We start from the raw sequence: 23,942 nt of genomic DNA on the forward strand, positions 1-23,942 counted from the left end.
CAGTTCTGATGCGATCCTTCAACTCAGGAATGGTGGCACAACGTGTTCGGAACGCTTCTTGCTTCACGTAGCCCCAAAGGAAAAAGTCTGCACATGAAAGATCAGGTGAGCGAGGGGGCCAGGAAATGTCACCAAAACGGGAAATTACTCTACCTAGAAATGTCTGTCGCAAAAAAATCCATGCAAATTCTGGCTGTATGCGAGGTCGCTCCGTCTTGTTGAAACCATAATTGTTCCACATCCACATCGAGCATACCTAATTGGGGAAGAACGAAGTCTTGCAGCATGTTTAGGTAGCGTTCACTAATGACAGTTACAGCCACACCGCTGTCATCGTCAAAGAAGTAAGGGCCAATAATCCCAAAGCAAGCAACTCCACACCACACTGTGACACGATAACTGTGCAAAGGCTTGATGTGCAGTTCATGCGGGTTTACGTCACTCCAATAACGCATTTTCTGTTTATTCACTGAACCACATAACTCGAAATGAGCTTCATCTGACATCAGGATGGTGTGCAACATTTGTGGATTTTGGCGAAAGAGATCACGCATGGTTAAGCAGAATGTTTCTCGTGAAACCCAATCGCGAATCCTAATTTCCTGAACAATCTGCAGCTTATATGGGTGAAATGGAGATATTCGTGCAATATTCTCCTGAATGAGCGATCGGACATATGCACAGATCGGGCTACGCAATATTGCAGCACGAACATTTTCCAAGGCTTCTGGTATCCGCACAGTTCTTACACTTCTTCCTGGTTTGCCATTGCAAACAGAACCTGTTGTTCGAAATGCACGTACCCATCTCACAATGGTACCGCACGCACATCTGGAACTTTCCCATGACGTCCCAAGTTGAAATGTTGTAGAAATAGACGCTGGGTAGCAATAACAGAGTCGTTATTCTTAAAATAACTTTCAACAGCAAAGGCACGATGCTGTGCACTCCACCGCTACATATCACTGTCACACTCGAAATGGCAGCTTATTAGTGCACGAATGCGGCACCGAGCTGGCGCGCATTCATGCAGTACGTCATTGTACTATGCAAGTCAAATTACGCTATGAACGCTGCCGCACCATATATATATATATATATATATATATATATATATATATATATATATATATATTGTAACGTACCACGTACTTATGTTTACAAACACCTAGTATACGTATATATTTGTGTATTATTTATGTTATGTAAATTACATATTTTCCCAATGACGGCTTATTTTGAAGAAAATGCATAGAATAGGCAACATTAGGCACTAAAGCAATTATTTAGGCAGTAAACGTCGAAATAGGCAAAACAGGCAAAATAAAATCCCCCATATAAACTTTAAAACGTTATTTTTGATAATATTTTTAATATTAAAGAATAGGCATTTTGCCTAACATCCGGTCTCTAGTAATAAACAACTGAATTATAAGAGAATTAACCAAGCTTTAAAAGAAAGTACTTCCAATTGAGAATGTGTAAAAATTAAAAATATAGATTTTGTGTTCAGTCCGCCAAATTTGTAAAAATTAAAAATAGAGAGAGATGTATGGTTGGTTGTTCGGAGCGCCAAATTTTGTAAAAGTTGAAAAGGAAGTGACATGTTGGGTTTTGGGTTCGTGTTCGGGCTGCCACAATTGCTATCATGTGCATCACCGTTGAAGTCTCCGTTCTTCGAACTAAAATGATTTATGACTCGATGAAGACTGATTTCACGGTTTGGAAACTCTATCTTCCCGCGGTATCCCAGGGCTTTAGGGAAATAAGATCCCCTAAACCGAGAGAGCAAACGAAAATTTATTTTATTTGCATCTGTATCCGTGTATTCACATGCTGCAATGCTGAAAAAGAATTTTGCTTTAATTTTTGATTTGTAGGGACGAACTAGACTGATTTATACTTTCCATGAAAATTGAATAATAATAATAATAATAATATTGCAAGAAATAAACAAACATCTTGAATTTAAAATTTTGATTGAAAGTCATGAAAATTAGTTCAATTCAGTCCATGGTAGATGGACCCTTGAAAACCCTTGAAAACCAATGTTATTCTTGAGTTGAAGGATACAACCTGTTCATGAAAGAAAAAAATTCACGAATTTAGGTTAACAATATAATAAAAGCTTTAATGAGTAAAAACAAACAAAAAAAATGTTTTAAAAAAGTCAAGCATGAGGGAAATTAACATTGAACATGTAATTTATGATAACAAAGATGAGAAGTATGACATAAGGCCTTAGCACCAAAATTAAATTAAGTAAGTTACATTTCTGTTTCCTTTCTCGACCTACAGCTTGAATGAATTATTATAAGTAACCTGACACACATAAACAAACTAATGAAACCAATATCCATAACCAGTCCTAGGTGAAATTTATGATTGTTTATCCTTACGTAATGAGCTTTCATAATTATGTACAACACAAAACTGGTTAACTTACAACCTTACATTTGAAATACCAATCCACGTGACATTGGATAATAAACATTTGATTAACGTTGATCATCTGATACTTTATGACTAATGACATTTCAAAAAAAAAAAAAAAAAAAAAAGTATAATTATATGGGATCTGACTTCAAGAAGTTAAAGAAGCAATAAAAAAATCTAAAAACAACAAAGCACCGAGAACTGACACAATAGCGGCAGAGCTACTTAAGAAAGGAGGAGAGGAAATAGTGATTGCTCTACACAAACTGATCTGCAAAATTTGGAATGACCCGAGAGACATACCTGAAGAATGGAAAACAGGGATAATAAACCCCATACATAAAAAAGGAGACCAACTATCCTGCGATAACTACAGAGCAATCACATTACTCACAACAGCATATAAAATATTTACAACCCATCATACGCAATAGACTGGAAGCATACTACGAAGCACTGGTAGGAGAATATCAGGGTGGCTTTAGAAAAGGACGATCAACCACGGACCAAATATTCACAATTCGACAGACACTTGAAAAATTCTGGGAAAAAAACATAACCACGTATCACTTATTCATAGACTTCAGAACAGCATATGACAAGATAAATAGGAAGCAAATGTGGAATGCACTCCAGGAATTAGGGATACCCGGAAAGCTAGTTCAGTTATGTAAAATCAGTACAAAGGAATCGAAAGCCCAAGTGAAAATAGGAAGCGATATGTCAGAAGCGTTCCCAGTGCAGAAAGGTGTCAGGGAGATGGACTAGCCCCCATACTATTTAACCTGGTACTAGAAGCAGCAGTACGACGATCAGGCATAAAAAGAACAGGGACCCTAACGACCAATAGCCATCAAATTCTAGGGTATGCAGACGATATTAACATCATTGGAAGAAATCTGAAAGCAGTAAAAGAAGCGTTTACAGACCTGGAGAAAGAAGCGAAACAAGTAGGACTTGAAATAAATGAAGGAAAAAACTTCTAGTCGTATCTAAGAACACATGACATCTGAAAAGAATCGGGACACACACAAATATAGAATCACACAACTTTGAAATAGTGAATGAATTTTTCTACCTAGGAGCAACAATCACATCAAATAATGACCAGAGTGAGGAAGTCAAAAGAAGAATCACCACTGCGAACAGAGCATATTTTGCACTGCTGCCCCTACTAAAATCAAATCTCATCTCTAAAACTAGAAAAACCAGGATATACAGAACATTAATCAGACCCGTAGTAACATATGGATCAGAATGCTGGACTATACGTAAAGAGGAAATGCAACTACTAGGGAACTTTGAAAGGAAGATTTTAAGGAAAATATATGGAGGTGTGAAGGTAGACCAAAATACATACCGAATGAGATATAATAATGAACTCTACAATAAGTACGACGACGTAGACATAGTAACGCACATCAAACTTAGCCGTTTGCAATGGGTGGGACATATTGTCAGAATGGGGGAAGAAAGAGTAGTAAAGAAAATCTTCTTCGCTAACTTCGAAGGAAAGAGAACGAGGGGAAGACCAAGGAGGAGATGGTGGGACACGGTCCTAGAGGACATGAAGGAAATGGGAATACGGGACTGGAAGGCGAGTGCGGCAGACCGAAAGAAGTGGAGGCAGATTCTGACTGAGGCGAAGGCTCGTCAAAGAACTGTAGTGCCATAGAAGAAGAAGAAGAAGAAGAATTTAAATACATACAATTTAGGTTCAGTGACGTTAAAAAAAAAAATAGTAAGTGGAATAATCTAGAATACGTGGATAAGTTGAAATAAGTCATGACTTCGATTTGAGATTTAGTGAGAAATTTTGAAAGAAAAATGGAATGACCTAAGGAAACTAAGTAAGCCTATGCCTAGCCTCTAATTGTTTCTAATTATATATATATATATATATATATATATATCATAAATATAGGCGTGCATACATACACAGAATACAATTAATACTCAAATATTCATATTAAATGTAAAGACATCTTTTAAGAGATTCTCAGACAAATATATCTAGTTTTCATGGTTTTTCTTATGTTGCAACAGTAGCATATGCATATAGCCGTAGGTTGTCGTCATTACTGTGATCTATGCGCGTACACGTCCGATCGCTTTATTATTTAGAGGATCAGAATGATACATTAAATGCGTCTTTGCTTTGCCTACTTTATGGTTACTAGCCAATGCGTACTCTTCATGACAGAGTATAATATCTGTTCCGTCTTATTGATGGATTCCGTATATATAACACAAAAATGACTGATCGTGAGATTATTTGCCTTTTTCTAATCACTAATTAACCTTTGAGCTCTCTACGTCAAATACTTTTATTGAGACATTACTGCAGATTATTCATTACGCTTCTATTAGCATATTGATTGAAATAAATTCATTAAGTTACCAACTCCTATGTGAATAACTTTACAAACATAGTGATTTTATACAATTTAACAATGCACTGAATGCACTTCTAGAAAATATATCAATCTTTGTTTTTAATTATCTTACATTCAAAGAGTGCCTGTCAATAGCGTAGATGACGCACTTTCACTCCATGCAAAATTTAAATATTCTAATTTAAATACTTAGATCGCCTTCTCTTATCAAAAATTGCACAATTCGAGCCACTAAAAGTCTACATGTTATTTTGTTTACATTAATTTGTCTTTCTTTATCCACAATTATGAATCATAACTGACAAAAAGAAAAATTATGGGAATTAATATGTCTTTCGTGAGAACGATGCGGTCACTAATATCACACAATATATAAGTAAAATTGCCAAAGTGTGTCTATAGTTCAATGTAAGCCGACTTTAAGTTAAAATTTTAATGTTTGATAGCTAAAGTTCGAAATAGAGTACGTATTCTCAATGCGATGAAATTAAGTTTTTGAAATTTCAACTATTTCTGGCTTTTAATTTCGGTGCAGAGAACGTCTCGCATCTCTATTTAATGCTGAGAATCGCCCCTTTCAACACCAATAAATAATTTAGGTGGGTCCTACCTTTCGTTGTCGCCACTGTGCTGACCATACATACACAGAGGTCCTTACGCTTCCTTGTTTCGTGTCTGCGCGACAAATGTCCTGGGTCCTGAGTTCTCTCCTCGGACTTCTCCTGTGCCTTCCTCCTAAACTTCCAGGGGCGACACGCTTTGGTCTCTCCATCTCCATCGAAAAAGGGCTTCCGTCGATCCATCTCTTCAACGATACACTTTTCTGCACTAGCACTTTCAAATAACACACTGCACCACCATCACTCTTTCTATCGTGAGTGTAGTGTTGCACGGACTAATTATATTAAGTGTTTTTAGGAAGTGTTCATGTTGATGCAAACTAATCGCGTATTCTTAAGGCTAGTCTAGGTGCTTTCTGGAAATGTGTAAGCAACGTTCAAGTTTATTTTCCCGACTCGTTACTAATCTTAGCTAAACCAGTTCGTTAACGCTTGTTGTCTGGAATTTTTCGTAAATATATGTATATGCGTAAAAATGTATCACTCACACAAAAGTATGTAAATATTTTAATGTATTTCGGAGTTTTAAATTTCTTTTTATAGTTAAAGAAAATCTACGTATAAATGTGCTGTCAAAAAATCGTGCACTGGGCTGTTTTCTATTCATCGTTGTAGTTGATGTGTGTTCTACAGTTTTGAGTGTAGTGTGTGGAATTTTTGTGTATGACTGAATTTTTACAACGCACTTATTCGCAGTCTCCAACTAACTACTACTGACCTGGAATTTTGAATTCTCAAGTCGCCGATCTTTTAGGACACGCCTCTAACAGCGTTTTTAATTTCCTCCGTTTTCTCTCATTCGTCAAATTATTTTGGTGTCCTCAAATTTATTTTATTCGTATCCGCCCATTTACGGTGCTCTAGCGTCGTCTCTCCAAAGTACGTGATTTCTTTAAATTCCTCAAGTTGTATCTAAAATTTTTATGGAAGTTCATTTGGAGACTTCTTGTCTGGTTCGTGCTCTTGCACCAACTTACAAACCTGTGTCAAAATTTTATCTAAGTTCTACGTGGAAACATCCTGACGAAAATGTGAGTTTCACAAATTCATAGAGATTAATTTGTACTATGATTCTATTCAGTTTGGGCAGACATTACTATTCAGAGAAAGATGTTAAAAGCTCTTCTGTTTCTTTGCTTGGGTTCATGAACGGCCTTCTGTATGTGTGGTCTCGTGTAGCTTCAAACGTTCAGCGAGTATTGGTTATTGGGACAAAAGAAGGGTAGTTTAAATGTCCTTGCCGCAATGACAGGTATACAGAATGAAAAGCATCTTACATTTGGATAGGGAAAGAAAATAAAGAATGCTACTTTAGTTCCCTTTGCTTTTTAAACACACAAAATTTAAAATGACATTCGCTAAAGTTGTTTTAATCATATACATAATTAAATTAAAAGAATTTATTTAAAATTAAATAAAAATGAATATGAATCAACTGTCAGAAATGAAAGTGTGCACAGCAATACGGCTACCTTAATTTATTTTTCATCGAATTTTTAGCAGTAGTATCTTATTCGTAATGTTTTAATTTTAGCGACTCGTTTGTAAAGGAGTTGACAATAATGCATGCAAATAAATTAGTGAAGTAATCTATGTGATGATAGAATGGGAGAACACAGAAATACAAAGAAATAATGGAACACCATGTTAGTTCACCAAATAACCCGAACTACCTCAGAGGAGAGGCACAGCTTGGCGATCACAGAAGTGAATTCGCCGATTTTAATTTGTCTTTCTTTAATGAGAGTTGATTTTCAAGCTGGAGTAATTTGAACCATTTACTTAATTAATCTCCTAGAACGTTAAACTTTCTCCTTCTTCTTTTAGATAAAAAAAAAAAAAAATACGTGCTTTGATATATTTATTTTTATCAAATTCGAAATTACGGTATTCTTACGTAAGTAAATAGACTCTACCCCGAAAGTAACCCTGTGTTCCTTGCTACGTGGAGTTACTAATAAAATAGTCGTCACTTTTTAATGCCGCTTTTACTTCTATCATCATTATTTCCTATCAGTTTGTATTAGATTACTGATACTGTCTCTAAAATTTCAATATCTGTTTTATTTTAAATAACAAATATAATTTCATTTTTTTTTAAATAGTACTACCTGAACCTGTGCTGTCTACGCAGCATATCATTCTAATATGAGCGGGAATCTCCTTACCAAGTTCTCACTAGCAAAATCAATTATTTCTACAAATACCTTAACCAAGACTGGCCAAAATTGGTGCTTATAAACAGGAGAAATAGTCGTTTCAGAAAACGTAATGTTTCGCTCGATATTTGTTTATCTTAGTAACGCCCTAGCGACAAGGTTAATCTTATGGACTTAAAACGACCCTTAAAAACTTGGGATAGAAAAATAACGGCTCAATTTTTGGAAATTTCAATGAGAACTGGGAAATCTACATAAAATTTTGGATCGACTAGCGAAAACTACGAGTTTCTAGTGCTTGCAGTTTTCAAAATCTCATTTTCGAAAGAGGTCCACAAACCTATAGACGTAGCATTTTAATATTAGTATACAATTCAGAACGTGAAACTGTGGGTACATACCAGTGTTCATCACTAAAAATTCAGTGCTCGTCACCTGTCAGTACCAATAGTCATGCAGTCTGGAATCCACAGATAACACTAACAGAAAATAGTACCATATCTTTAGTTATGTTTAATTTCGTTTGTACTTTCATTTTTTTATATCAATATGATCTAATCTATATATTAAAGTGCTAGGTTTATATATTTGTCTCCAAAGAAAAGCTTATGTGTTTGTCTCCAATCCTTTCGACAATGAGATCTCGAAAACCACAAGTGCTAGAAACGTGCTGTTTTCACTGGTCGATTCCAAATTTAGTGTAGATTGTCCAGTGCTAATTGAATATTTAAAATCCATGACCGTTATTTCTTTATTACATTTTTTAGGGGTACACTGAAATTGTTGAAATTAAAAAAAAAAAAAAAAAAATGTATATTTTACAAGTTATACATTCCAACACCACATAGTTGTATATTTCTAAGGCGTTTGTTTAATGTTCAAACGATAATGAAAAACGAAGGATAACCATTTCTTCAACCTAAGATGAATCTTCATTGGGTAAAACACTCCAAACAATAAACACCATATATCAGTGACATTATACGTATTTGATTGTGTGTGTAATGTATTTGCTTATTACATACTGCATGCAAGATGATCGACATTAATGTTAATCCATAGTTGTTGAGGTCACTGAGATAAATAGTGATACCTAATGCCGTGTAAGTTTACATTCAGCCCCCGTTAGGAATCCTAGGGAGTGATATACAAAAATAGTCGACAACGACTGTCAAATCCGTAGTTTTTCTTGTCCTGAGATGAATAGATACACTCCAGATACAGTTCAGTCTAAGTTCAGTCTCGATCGGTATGAGTGTGAAAAGCGGTGAAAAAAAAAAAATGTATAAGATGACCGAGATTACTGTCGAAACCATCAGGGTCCATCGTCGAATACTGTGTTTCGGGATCGTTAAGCTGTTGGGTGCCAATCTCGATGACATTTAAGTCCAAGCTTAGGGAAGAACGGGCACGTCAGCTGGCTCGGGAATTTACAGGGGCAACACCAAAGGCGTTGTCTTTCGTTATTTATTCTAGTCGATACTTTACTTTTTGATAGAGGCAATGTCAAAGCGTTGCTTGTCGGTACTTATTCTGCTCAGTTCCTTATTTTGTGCCAGGAGCAACACCAAAAGCGTTGCTCCTCGTTACTTAGTTTTATACTTTCTGATAGTGCAACGCCAAAGACGTTGCTCATACACCTGCGTATATATAATGATCTATATATGTGTGTATGTCCCACCATAACTTTGAAATGCATAGAGTTATTTCAATCAAATTTGCTACACGCAGGATTTACAACCTGGGAAAAATTGCTATGCAGTACAACATCCCTAGCTCTAATAGGAGTGACGTCCAATAATTGAAAACGACAAATATTAATGTCGAATAAATAGTTTTCGCAGTCACTGATATGAATATTGATACTTCCAATGCCATTAAGTACAGTTCAGTTCCCACTGTGGGTAAGACACTCCTAGCATCCCCTTGGTGGGCTCGGAAGGAAGTGACATGTAAAATAATTGAAAACTACTCATATTAGTGTCGAATCTAGCTTTCGGAATCGCTAAGATAATATCAACACTCCCAACGCTGTGTAAGTCCAAATCATGTCCAGCTCCAGAGTTGGATGGCTTAAACCATTTTTTTTTTTTTTTTTTTTTTTTTTTTTTCAGTAAACTCACGTTAGCATGAATTCCAAGGGACTGAAAAATCAGGAGTTCGTGTTAAAAAAAAATTCGTGTTAACCGGGGACCCAAATTTTATTATTCGAATACATTTTCTCCCTACATACGCACTACAGTATACAGACTATACATACCACTACAGTATATTACGCATGTCATAGAAAACACTAGAGATGGTATCGAGACGAGACTGAGTAGTCTCGGTTCCAAATTCGAGACGAGACCAAGACTATTCTCCGTCTTGATACCATCCACAGAATTGTATCGAGACGAGACTGAGAGTTCCGGTCTCGTCTCGATTTCGAAAAGCACGGCTCGGTCTCAAATTCGAGTTAAGATCGAGATCGAGACTAGTTTCGGTCTCGGTACCGTCCTCTGAAAAGTGAAAACACTACAGTAAGCTTATTATCCTATCTTCGAAGATTTAAAAAAAAGTTTCCACGCAGAAAATCAAGGTCAAGTTATAAAATTGACAACTCCGCTAGCAGGTTGGGTACCGCTAGTAACGGAAAGGTATTTATGACTGCTGTTACCAGTTTGGAGTTACAGGGGAGAGAAGACGTTTTGTCTCGAACTGTCACCAGCTCGTCTGCCAAGCACCTGCATGTTCAGCGCTTGACGGACAGAATCAACACCTCATAAGAGAGGAAAGATACCCGTTTCTGGTTTTTCTCTTATTTACAAGGCAATTTTCGTCTGTATAAATACTGTATGACAAAAACTGATCTGGAGTGAAATCTAAAATAAGAAAAATGATCTGAAAAAAAAAACTAAGGATTGAAAGTTCGTGTTAAATGAAAACATTTACTGACTCAAGGGACTAAAAATTAGTTCGTAATTCGTGCTAACCGATAAAACTTCCTATAAGATAACATACAGCGATGCCGGGACCGAAATTTTCTTCGTTCTAACCGAGTGTTCGGCTTAAGCGAGTTCGTGTTAACGAGGCTATACTGTAATTGCTTTAAATCATGTCAACTTAATGGTGACGTTTTCACATATCAAAGAATCTGCATTAGTTTCATCGCTGAATACCACTCATTCTGGCTTTGGAACTTCTTGTTTACAATAAAAGACAAAGTCTGGCCAAAGCATATATTAACTAATAAATAATAGGGTTACAGTTTCTGCAAAATATATTTCCCTTCATCAGACATATTATCTGAGTTAGCGGTTCGGATGTTACTTTAAGCGAAAGTCTTCTCCTTGATAACCTCGGTATTACATAAGGATAATAAGCTTAAACATACAAAACGAAACCAAATTGTATATTTCTGCTTGTCTGAATACTTGTTGTTTTATAAAGAAGCCAAGGTTGCTTAAATATATTGATAGAAATTGGCAAAATTTATCGATTGCCTACGTAGCTTCCAACATTAGCTTGGCTTGGACTTTCAATTTTAATTTTATTGAATGATATCTACATATTGAATTTGTAATTTAATACCTCAGTTCTAGCGTACTGATTATGATACGTTGAACTTAAAAGTTTACATGCAAAGCAATAACCGGATTTTCCCGTTATTGCTTTGCATTTAAAGTAATAACAGTTTACCCGGTGGCTAAGGCAGGAGTTTTCCGATTTAAGAAATTTACTGACCGGACCACCCAACTTTCTAATGAAACTGGACAGTCCCGATTTCCGAATAAGCGAATATACTATTGGTGTTGGAGTGAAGTGGGTGGAATTTCCATTGTGTTATTCCAAGTCCAAATGAAGGACAATTTCTCTCGGATGTAAGCCGAGAAGCGGTTTGGATTCCGCTTTAAGCTTATGTGACCCCTTCCAGTATAACATTGTTGTTGCATAATAACACCAAGGCGAAACAAACTTATTTCTGGCCATATGTAATATAAATACATAGAGCAAATTATTTAAACAAAAAAGTGGGTTTAAACCTAAAAAAAAAAAAAAAAAACAGGTTTAAACAGAAAAAAGTGTTTTTTGCTTTTTTTAAAAAAAATGTTTTGGCCAGCTTTGTCCAGCCTCCATCGGCATGGTAGGGGAGAAAGGGTGAAAAATCAAAAATTGAAAATGACCGAGAATAGTGTTGACTCTGTAGTATTCGGTGTCGGGAAAACAGCTGACTTACTTGAAATAACTTGTGAAACATAGTGTCTACGTCAAGATGGGTTCTTGTCATGTTACTTTGATTGAAGTGTGTATTCTGTGGGTTAGGGTGTGTCAAAAATTATGCCAAATGTAGAGTATTTTGTGAATTATTACCATTACACTTCCACTGAAATGCGTATCCTAAGGGGAAGGGGGATTGAAATATTTCTCATGCGACTATTCTCCCTGTGCGAGGACGAGTTTTTCAGCTAGCAAAACTGTAAAATTGTGTTAATATGAACAAAAACACCAGAGGTGCAAAAAGTGCAGCCAAGTTCGTCAGCCTCAAGAAGTGTTGAGATGAGGATGGATGAGCCAAGTTCATTGGCCACTGCATCTGAAACGAACACTGGAACATGGCACGAGGTATCTAACATATTCGAATACATTAAGATGTCTGTTTCTAATTTCACGGCCGGGACATTTCAGCCCTAAGGCTAGTGGCGACCCCCAAATCCACCACGCCCACAAACACCATCTCTAAGGCTCGTTAATATCATTTACATTGACACTTCGTGGAGGAATATAAGTTTTCCTTGTCTGGGTTTCGAACCACCAATCTTATTGCAGTATACTGTATATGTGCCTTAGCAAAGTTGATATTCCTAAGGTTGGTGGTGGTCCCAAACCCACCGTGCCCACCACCACTATCCCTAAGGTTCCTTAACATCATTTTACTTCACACCTGGCGCCAAGTTCCAGTGTTCGTTTCAGATGCAGTGGCCAAGGAACTTGGTTCATCCATCCTCATCTCAACACTTTTTGAGGCTGACGAACTTGGCTGCACTTTTTGCACCTCTGGTGTTGTTCATACTTCACTTTTTGTAGTTCACCATGTCAATATCGTATATTGGGATTCTCAATTGTGACATATTTCTGGATTTAAATTTAAAATTGTACATTGTAAAGGAGTCTTAATGTGTCACATGCAACATTAATTTCCAAGGGCTCTCCAACCGGGAATCGAACCCAAGACCTTGTACAAGAAAGTTACACATGCTAGCCACTAGAACAGCGGGGAGGATTTATTCTATTAAATATCTGTCAGAGAGTTATGTCCAAACGAGATTCTAATTCATTTACCCGAACTACAAAATCACGATCGCTAACATCTCATTTTTCATTACCTAAATACGAAGAGTATCAACAGGGCGCAAAACCCTTGATGCTGAATCCTCGCTGCTACATCACTAGACATGGTTGGTGTTTCAATATACTTAGTTGTTCTCTACCTTTCCACATTGCGAAATTACGGAGTTCATTACATGACGCGTATGTTGCGCAGTTTCATACTGCCTCGGGTTTTCCTTCTAATGGTATACACCTTTCAAATAGCTTGTAATCTTAATTTTATTTGCCACCAACATATCCTAACAGTATATAAAACTACATGAACTGACATAAATTAAAGGAGTGCTTCCGGTTGACGTGGAAAGTTGAAATGATGAAAGGGGGTGAAGAATTTCCCCAAGTTATTTAAATGGGTCTTTTTGGACCTATAATCGGTTGTTGTAGGAACTTGGAATTGGAATAAAAAATTGAAATTCGGTATGCTTGTACGTTTTCGTTAGTGTTACTTAAGTAAATCGGTAAAAATAAACAATTCCAACTTAGAGTGGTTTTGTGGGAAACTGAAAAATCTTTCCCATGGTATTTATATGGGAAACCTTTCACACCCCAAAATTATAGGGCACTTCCTGTAAGGCTACAATGATTAAATTTTGACATGATTCTAGCTTTTCGGAACTAACCGACAGAAAAATTGCCAAAAGTGAATATTTTTAATTTTTAGGGAGTCTAAACGGGAGATGATGAAATTCCCCATGCTATTTAAGTGGGCCTTTTTTGGACATATAATCTCATATTTTAGGTACGTGAAATTGGAATACAAACGTGAAATTCGGTATGCTTGAACGTTTTTGTTAGTATTACCTAAGTAAGTCAGTAGAAATAAAAATTTCCACCTTTAGAGTGATTTTATGGGGAACAGAAAAACCTTTTCCATGTTATTTATATTGGACGTCTTCTACACCCCAAATAGTGTTGGCGAGAGACAGCATCCTTGTCGAACTCCCCTTCCAATTGCACTCTCTTCCGTCAGTTCTTCCCCTATCCTAACACTTACTTGTTGGTTCATGTATAAGTTTCTTATAAGTCTTCTATCTTTCCATTCCAACCCTATCTTCGTTAGAACTCCCAACAACAATTCTCAATTCACGCGGTCAAAAGCCTTTTCTAGATCAATAAATATAACATACACCTCTTTCCCTTTTTCTATAAATCTTTCACCGATCGCCCTTAATAATCCAATTGCACCTCTTATGCCCTTGCCTCTTCTGAATCCGAACTGCTCCTCCTCAACTTCTTTATTTGTTCTTTCATATAACCTTCTGTTCAGTATTCGGAGTAGAATTTTAGCTGCATGAGATATGAGACTAATAGTTCTATAATCCTCACATCTCTTTGGGTTCGATTTCTTAGCCATCGGTATCATGATCGTTTTCAGAAAGTATTTTGGCCAATCTCCTGTTTCATATATTTCATTGCATAGTCGGAACGATTCTTTCTTTCCCTTGTCTCCTATATTTTTAATGAATTCGATTGGTATGTTATCTATTCCGGTTGCCTTTCCATTCCTAATCTCGGATATAGCCTTTTCAAACTCATCCCTAAGAATACTAAATCCTTTATCATCCTCGCCTACTTCATTTTCTACTTCAACATTTAGGCTACACGGTCTATCCCTACTCTCATATAAGTCTTCAATGTATTCTTTCCACCTTCCTATGACCTCATTTCTCTCGCTGACTACCTTCCCATTCTTATTTTCTACTGCCATCATAATACCCTCTTGTTTCCTCCGAAATTCCATAGATTTCACCTCCTTGTACATTTCCTCATATTTCCCAACTTTTTCTAATTCTTCTATGTACTCGCGTTTTCTTTTGTAAAACTCTTCCCTCGCTCTGTCTGTTTCTCGTCGTAATTCATTATTTAACTTTCTGTACATCTTTCTGCCCTCTTCTGTATCAACCTGTTTCCACATCTTCCTCTCCCTCATTTTCTGTAACATCTGCTCTGTAACCCATGGTTTCTTAGCAGTTTTGTGTTCGCGGTAACCTACTGCTTCTTCTGCGGCTTGCTGTAAGCAACGTTTAATATGTTACTACCTGCACCTATTCTTTCCTCGTTTGAACATTTTTCTTCGAATTTTTTAACGAAAAGATTTCTTATTTCCTCGTTTTTCAACTTTTCAGTATTCAACACTTTGTTACCTACTTTTCTTCTGCCTACATTTTTCAGTTGAATATCTACTTCGGCCAGCACAAGATTATGATCAGAGAAAATATCAGCCCCGGGAAGGGTCTTCGCATTCTTTAAGCTATTCCGATACCTGTCCTGAATCATAACATAGTCTATCTGATATCTTCCGCCGTCTATTGGTGATTTCCATGTATATCTTCTTCTCTTGTGCTGATTGAACCAAGTGTTCCCAATTACTAGTGAATTCTGTCTACAGAAATTCACTAGTCCCTCTTCCCTTTCATTTCTTTCGCCTAAACCATATTTGCCTACGATACTACCTTCCTGTTTTTCTCCCACAACCGCATTGAAATCTCCCATTACAATTACGCATGCACCCCTCTTCTCCCTATCTATAATTTCTTCTATTTTCTCATAATTTTCCTCTACTTCTTCATTTGCATGCAAAGTCGTTGGTGCATATGTCTGTATCACCACTAGATCCTTCTTTTTCCTTTAAGACTTAACATCATAACTCTATCATCAATAAATTCTACTTTCACTACCTTCTCCTTTAAGCGCTTTCCAAGAATTATTCCTACGCCATTATGACCGCCCTTTTCATTACCCGAGTAAAACATTCTATATCCTTCGCTGTTCAATACAAACGCCTACCAAATCTAAATTATTTTGTTTCATTTCTTCTTTAAGATTTTCTAATTTTCCTCCCTGCAACATAGTACGTACGTTCCATGTCCCTATCCTAAACCTTTTGCTCTTCCTTGTCTTTCTTTCTCTGTTTGTCTTCCCCCCATTATTACTTTCTCGTCCAATAGTCCTTCCCAAGCCACCCCCTCCCGGAGATCCGAATGGGGGGATATTTTACCTTCGGAACTACATTTTGACCTGCAAAAGACCATTGTTCATATGTTCTCTTTTTGCTGCCAGCAAACTAGGGAAAATAGAGTGGTGGTTTCCCGTTGCCTTCCACCCCGCAGTATCCCAGCCGTTAAAGTCACTCTGACCACGCCTGGGATTAATGTCCAAGTTGCTGTACCAATCACTATGATTTCCGCCAACTTGGCTACTGGAGAACTGCTGCCTTCTCCCAGAACACTCTTCGTCTGGCTACTCCATTTAGACCAATTCGGTAGGAATGGCCCTTCTGGTAGCGAACTACCACCGACACAGCTCTAAATTTCACTGTAGTACGCAATCCTCCCCACCCGTCCTAGAGGGTATGGTATCGGGAAAGAGAGGGAGGGGGCGAAGGAGACTACAATTAATGGATGATATAAAAACAGCAAGATCATACGCGAAGACGAAGAAATTAGCGGAGGACCGTGGAGCATGGAAGCTTCTCAGCTGCGGCAAGTGACCTGCCAATAAAGGAAGAATACCTATGATGATGATGATCTATACCCCAAAATGTTTAGGCACTTCCGGCAGAATTAGAATGATGAAATTTGGCACGATTGTAGCCTTCCGGGCTAACCTACAGGAAAATTGCTAAAAGTGAATATTTTTAATTTTTAAGGAGTCTAAAGGGAGATGAAGAGATCGTCTAAATAGGCGTTTTCCTGGAATACAAAATCTTATCTTTTAGATAGTTGAAATAGGAAAAGAAACTTGAAATTCGGGAATTGTGAGCTTAAAAGGTGTGAGGAAGTAGGCTGAGCAAACGCGGGTGTGTGGGGGCGAACCCCTAGGAGGGCAAATTCAGGGAATATGAAGAGCAAAGGCACGAAATTCACTGTTGATGAAAAGGCTGATACGTAAGAGATTCGCACACTGTTCACAGATATAGACACGAAGCATCAAGAACATTTTTACATAACGACTGTGGTAACCATATGACTCGTGGTGCCAATATATTTACGAAATCGGTTACATTTTGTTGCTAGTCTCACATAAATTCGAACAATTGGGTTTCTGATTTCTTCGAAAACTTCATTAATTTTAAATATGCTCACCTCTACATTATTTTACTTATCAAATTAATTTCAATATCTATTTAATACCAATGACTGCAATAAAGGAAAAATCTTCACCGAAAAAAGAAAAGAATATCGGCTTTCCTTGTCTGGGTATCCAGCAAATAAATTTATGGCAGTATGTACGTGTCTTAGCCCACGTTTTTAAAAGTTAACTGATTCACAGAACGTGCCTCATTAACTTGCTTAACTACTTACTACTAGCTTTCACTTATTTTACTCGCACACTGGGAAAAAATATATGTGGCGTACGTGAAAACGTTGGTTACATGTGTACATCCTGTAGTTTTTGGACTTAACGTACACTAAACGTATAACTGAAAAAGTATATTTTAAACATATTTTCCGTGTAAGTGTTCCGAATAAACGTACTTTCCGCACGAACGTAAGAACTGTATGTAGGCGGTCAGGATCTCACATACAGATGGCTGTATGTAACTTATAGCTGACGTACGTAATGTACGGAAGACTGTTAGATGTCAGACATCCTGGAACGACATTGTGTAACATTTAAGCGGGAAAGAGAGCAGTACGTATGTAGCATATGGATAACGTATGTTAAATATTGATTTCTGTAGTAAACATAAGGATCATGTATATTTGTACAATATACCGCTGTCCGGATAACAGATTTTTATCAGTGACCTTAGCTCGTTTTTCTATTAACTAGAATGACAGGGACACGAACACAGAAACATCGAAGAGCGTTAAGATTCCGAAGGCTTTCCCACCGGGAATCGAACCCAGGTCCCCATACACCAAAGGCGCACGTGGTAGTCAATAGACCAGCGAGGAGGGTACCAACTCGACCACTCGGACGATTGACAACATTATCACTATGCACATGTGTTGAGTAACAGAATCGTTCCCGATTTCTGATTGTAAGGACAGTTTTTTGACCAATGAAAAATTTTACATAGCAAATTCCTCAAATTTCATTCTCAAGCCGTTATAGGGTACCTTCATGAAGAGTTTCACATCTTTATCTCATTAAGAGATACATAATGGCTATGGACAGTTTTTCGCCTATAAAAATTCCCATAGTACTTTCTTTAAATTTGAAACCTTTTACTTACACAAGTCATTACGTAAGGTAGGTACCATTATGCAGAGTTTCAATTCTCTATTTCATTTGGAAGCACCTAATCAATGATGAGTGAGTAAATGAACGGATCTCTGTTTGAGTAAGGATAGTTTTTCTCCCATAGAAAATTCCATAGCACATTTCTTAAATTTCGGATATTTTTCATATTCAAGCCATTATAAGCTACCTTCGTGTGGAGATTCACATCTTCATCTCATTGGGAAGTACCTAATGGCTACAGACAATTTTTCGCCTATAAAAAATTTCCCATAGCACATTCGCCACATTTCGGACCTTTTCCATACTCAGGTCATTATAAGATACCTTTATGCAGAGATTCATCCCTCTATCTCATTGGGAAGTACGAAATCAATGTGATGAGTGAGTGAGTGAACCGATTTCTGCTTGACTAAGGAGAGTTTTCACTCATAAATTTTTTCTATAGCACTTCCTTAAATTTCGGACATTTTCCATACTCAAATCATTATAAGGTACCTTTATGCAGAGATTCATCCCTCTATCTCATTGGGAAGTGCCTTATGAATGCTATGAGTGAGTCAGTCAGTGAGTGAACCGATTTCTGCTTGGCTAAGGACAATTTTCACCCATAGAAAGTTTCCTTTAGTACATTACTTAAATTTCAGACTTTTCCATACTCAAGTCATTATAAGGTACCAATATACAGACTTTTACGTCAATATTTCATAAACAAGTACTTAATCAATGTGACGAGTGAATGAATGAACCGATTTCTGCTTGGCTAAAAACAGGTTTTCACCCATAAAAAAAAAAAAAAAAATCCCATAGCACATTCCTCACATTTCGGAATTTGTTCATACTTAAGACATTATAAGGTACCTTTATGAAGAGTTTCACGTTTCTATCTCATTGGGAAGCACGTAATCAATTTGATGAGTGAGGACGAACCTATTAATGTTTGGCTAAGGACAGTTTCTCGCCCATAAAAAATTCCCATAGCACATTAATCACATTTCGGACTTTTTCTGTACTCGAGTCATTATAGGGTGCTTCTATGCAAAAGTTTCACGTTTTTATCTCATCGGGAAGTATCTAATCAATTTGATGAGTGAGTCAGTGAGCCTGGAAACTGCATATTTTAGGGGTACAGTACTCGAATATGGTTGAAGGTAGGAATGAGAGATTTGGCATATGAGTACATCTCTCGGATATCTCCTTAAATTCTAAATTTCATGTTTCTACCCTTAATAGAATCGTTTTTACAAAGCCTCGCCATCGGCGATTTTATCCAAAACTCTTGTTCGTGTATAATATTCTTACGGCAGTGCAGGCCAGTTTTCATTTTCTTCGCGGAACTTTGCTGCCATACACTGCCGTGCATGTTGATCATATTCCAAGAAAAGAAAATATTGTTCCAAATAATGTAAATTAAAAAGACATTAAAGTTTAACTCTCTTTTAAACAAATTAAGATAATGTTAACCTTTTTGTCGTGTTAACATGACTGAATAGATATGTAACAAAAACTGTTAAAGGAAAAGACTTCAATATAATTTATTCTCACTTTCATTTCAAATAAAATGTAACGTATTTATCACGTAATAAATGCTGAATGAACTATACGAGAGTAGATTGGAAAGTACATGGCCTAACCTACAAAATTAGAAAATATTTGGGTAAGTAGTGTTTTATTTTTCCACGTAATCTGCATCAACCGCGATACATTTACGCCACCAGTCCGGTAACGCTTCCATACCACTTTTAAAAAAATGAATTCACGAGCCCTACAAAATATCCCAGTTCAGCAACTTTCACCTCTGCATCCGAAGAAAATCTCTGACCCCCTCCCCCCAAAAAAAATCTTTTTCAGGTTTCTAAACAAGTGAAAGTGCGAGGGACCAGACCAGGCTAAGAGGACGGGTTCGGTAACAATTCGAACTCACAGAAATGAATTTCTGCCATGGATGCAAGGGACTTGTAAACGCATGCATTGTTCTGGTAATAAGTCACTTCCGCTGACATACCGCCTTATAAACTCTTTCACATGAAATAATAGAGAAACGAAAGTTTACACGGTGACTCCAACGGATATAGCTACGCAGCAAATGTATACAAACATAAAATAATTGCTTCCTTCCTAGTCAGGCCACGAACTTTCAAATCCATCCTCGTATATATTTTTAAAGAACATGTGAATATGCGAATCGCTGTTCTGTACCAGAATCATACCTTACACTGAAAATCTTCATTTAAATTAATCTTCCAAGGTGGGGAAAATCTCCATGTTGTTTATGTATGCAACAGATATGAGCCGCTGTTTACACTTCACACGTGGGACCTTGACTAGCACAAGTGGAAACTTGATTTGATGAAACTTTTTCACACACAGCTTTGCATTTTCTGTCACATGTAGCGTATCTTGTGTGGAGCTTTACTTGCTCTAAAGAATAGGATAGTACTTGTACATCGCACTGTTAGTCACATTCGCGATAGGCTGACTATTTTCGTGTTGATCCGTATCGTTTCTTTCCGTTCATTTCTGTTACGTTCCAGAGACTTACTATGAGCTACAGCCTTTGGATTTAGAGGGAAAGACCAGAAGCTACATACCTATTTCGGGTTGTTTTAAGGGTAGTTTTTCGTTCACTAGTTTCAATAAAAAATAACGAAATTTGTCTTAATAGCGTCTCTATTTGAATTATTTTTCTGAAAATCATGTACTGCTTTTTGCCATTGTTGTTTAACACTAGAAGGACCAAAATTTTTACCTCCCTAGAAGTACCGAGCCGTCATTTTGACGGCTATTTAAATGCAAGAGATATATATCATTTTTCTTTATATTTCTCTTATTTTAGCTTTAATTTAATATGTTTAATCGACTAGCTTATGTTTTATTTAAGTTTTTCTCGTGATATAATGCAGAGTGATCCACTAAATCCCGTCAATACATTAAATATAATATTAATATCGGAAGTTTGTTCACAGGACAGTGACATGAAAACTTAAAATAAAGGAATAATACGTACATTCCTATGTATGAAATCCTCTTTTACTAATCACGCGATCACACTACCAGCCCTGTAGACATTGGCTGGGCTATTTTTCTTTAGCACAGACCAAGTGAATAATACACCAAAATCATTAAATGTATTTCAAACTTTTTATTACATGAAGGTGAATTTACATTTTGAATACATTCTTATTTCAACTTGTATGCACTGAACTCAAGAGAGGAACACTTTTCTCGCGTTTACACTTGTATACTGCGAGTGGATTTTCTGATTGATATCCATAAATGTTTGTAGTGAACATATTCTTTTCTTTCTGATTCAAGCACATTTTAGGAAGTTCTCTTCTATTTGGACGCATACTACCAATCAAGGTCAACTGTTCGGCTAGTTTTTAACTTGTAAGAAAAGTTATCGCATGTAACATTCAGTCCTCTGTTGACAAAAGAATCCATCGTCTTCAGAAAAACATATTCGCCTAAGTGTAAGTCCCGACGTCGTTCTTAGTCGTTTTCCAGGTAGGGAATGCCTTTTAGTTGATACCATGACTTTAGAACTGCAAGCAGCCACATTTGAATCCAAATTTGTCAGGCTTGTTTGTCATATATTATATGTATTTGCATGTCATCTTACTAGAGAATAACTGTTCATCCACACAAACACTGCCGTGGGTTTTATAGTGCCTGATACAATTCTCAATGAATAAGTTCTACACAGATGATACCAAAGCAAGCTTGTTTGCTTTCAGCCTTGAAGAGCTAGGGCACTTCCTTTCTGTAAAACACTGGTCCACAGCTTACGTTTTATAGTTCCGTTACAGATATATCTGAAGCTACACGAAATATCAATATTGCTAAAAATGAAAGTATTCTGCAATTGACAATGGCCAAAGAGAATCTTGACGCTGTCTGAGCTTCAATAACGGTGCATTCCAGAATGTTTCTCAACATTGTCTCGTCTATGAACAAGCGAGAAGCACTACCAAAATCACCATCTTCAATATGATGTAACGCACAATATAACGAACAGGTTTCTTGTGAAGTATGTCGTGTGAGGCAGTACACCCAGCATTGTTCTGTCTGTCCATTTCCAACATGTCCCATGACCTGCTATAAAGACATTTGATTAATTACTTCTGGAAACTTCTGTATCTGTTTCCTTCCTCTTATCCGAAGAAGTAGCTTCAGACACTGCATTCTAGCTACTACTTCTAGCTTCATCGAAGCAATCTCCCTGTTGTTCTTCCAAGCGAAATTCATTTTCACTCAAATCTTAGAAAGCACGTAACATTTTATTAGGTCTCATGTTGCTTTTGTAATTATTCATATTTATCTTCAAGAAAACCTTTATTTCTGCAGAGAACAATGTTACCAACAAGATACGAACATAATTCAAGAAGAAATCAATCAAAGAAGAACCAAATATTTTACCTTCACAGCAATGAAAAGCAGACATAAAACATATATCAAATAGCAAACTCGTTGGAAAAATAATGTAAAATATTTCAAAATTTATTGTTTCTAACAGAAATATTACATTTATTATTGCCATATAGCGTACAACCTATAAAACAGTCCACATCAACAACAAAATATAGATTTTTAAGTGAGGCAGTCAAATTGACGGGTTGGTCATTCTAGGGGTATATAACAAAAATACGTATTTATTTAAAATAGATACACAATGTTTATATGCTATATCAAACCTCTCTTTAAAATAATAAAAGTCCTAAAGTTTGGTTGCATAACTCAAAGAAATATATGAGATATAGAAAATTGTTTTACGTGATACCGTCAAAATAACGGCTTGGTCCTTCTAGTGTTAATGGGATTTTATTCTCACGTTTGCTGGTTGTATGGCGTGAGTCGTGTTTGTTTCTAACGCATATTATTTCTCTCTAAGTACAGAAATCAGAACACGTTTTCTTTTTCTTTCTTTTTTTTTTTTTTTCAACAATATTAATTCGTCCAGAGCTGTGCTCTGTAGTCGTAAGCCCTATGACGCTCATTGGAAGAAATTGTATTCACACCAGACTTACCAGAATAACGTGTGTGATTAAAATTTAATACATGTTAATCTAGTTTGGCACTTCTTGGAAAAATACCAATTGCTATCATACATGACGAAATTAGGAAGGTAATAAATATTTGCATACCAATGTTCGCTACTTTCATCCCTACAGATGGTGAAGTACAGTGCAGTCGTTTCACAATTTTAGCAATATACAGGGCTAGAATGTGTTTTAAGAATCCAAATAAAAGGTACGGGCAACTACTAAAATTTCTCACTCTCATGTCTTAAAGTGAATCATATAGCGCTGCAGTTATTACTGAAACAATTTGAAAACATTATTAGTGAAATAGGAATAAATTAAAAGACATTCTCGGAAAACTTCGCCCGAAGAAAATTTACACCCCAAAACTAAACTAACCCGTGTGGATATGCTTATGGTAAATTACTTATGCCTATATTGAGGTTATTAATGAAATATTTAATTATGAAACGTGAACACAATTGCATAAATAACCCAGATTACCCTATGCAACAGCCAGCAAATTCTACCTAGATGAACTGTTGCGGAAACTCTGATTCATTCCTATACTTTTATTTTGATGGGTGCAATACAGCCAATATTAAACATCAACAAGGAAAAGCAAAGAACAGCAAACAAATTCAGTTCCTTTTCTTTTCCAATTCTCGCAATAAATAGCAATTCTTAGCACTTTCAGCCTCTAACCGTACAACATTCTCCTTTTTTTTTTTTTAATATATAGATATATATTAC

The 23,942-nt window shown here is 36.6% G+C and overlaps 1 protein-coding gene across 6 annotated transcripts in view; it reads left to right on the forward strand.

Moving 5' to 3' along the window:
• Positions 1–23,942, forward strand: part of Creld (Cysteine rich with EGF like domains) — a 365,129-nt gene that overhangs the window by 77,528 nt on the left and 263,659 nt on the right. The window lies entirely within an intron of this gene.

Source organism: Thermobia domestica, chromosome 6 (assembly GCF_964235325.1).
Source record: "Thermobia domestica chromosome 6, izTheDome1.hap1.1, whole genome shotgun sequence".
Taxonomy (NCBI): Eukaryota; Metazoa; Arthropoda; class Insecta; order Zygentoma; family Lepismatidae; genus Thermobia; species Thermobia domestica.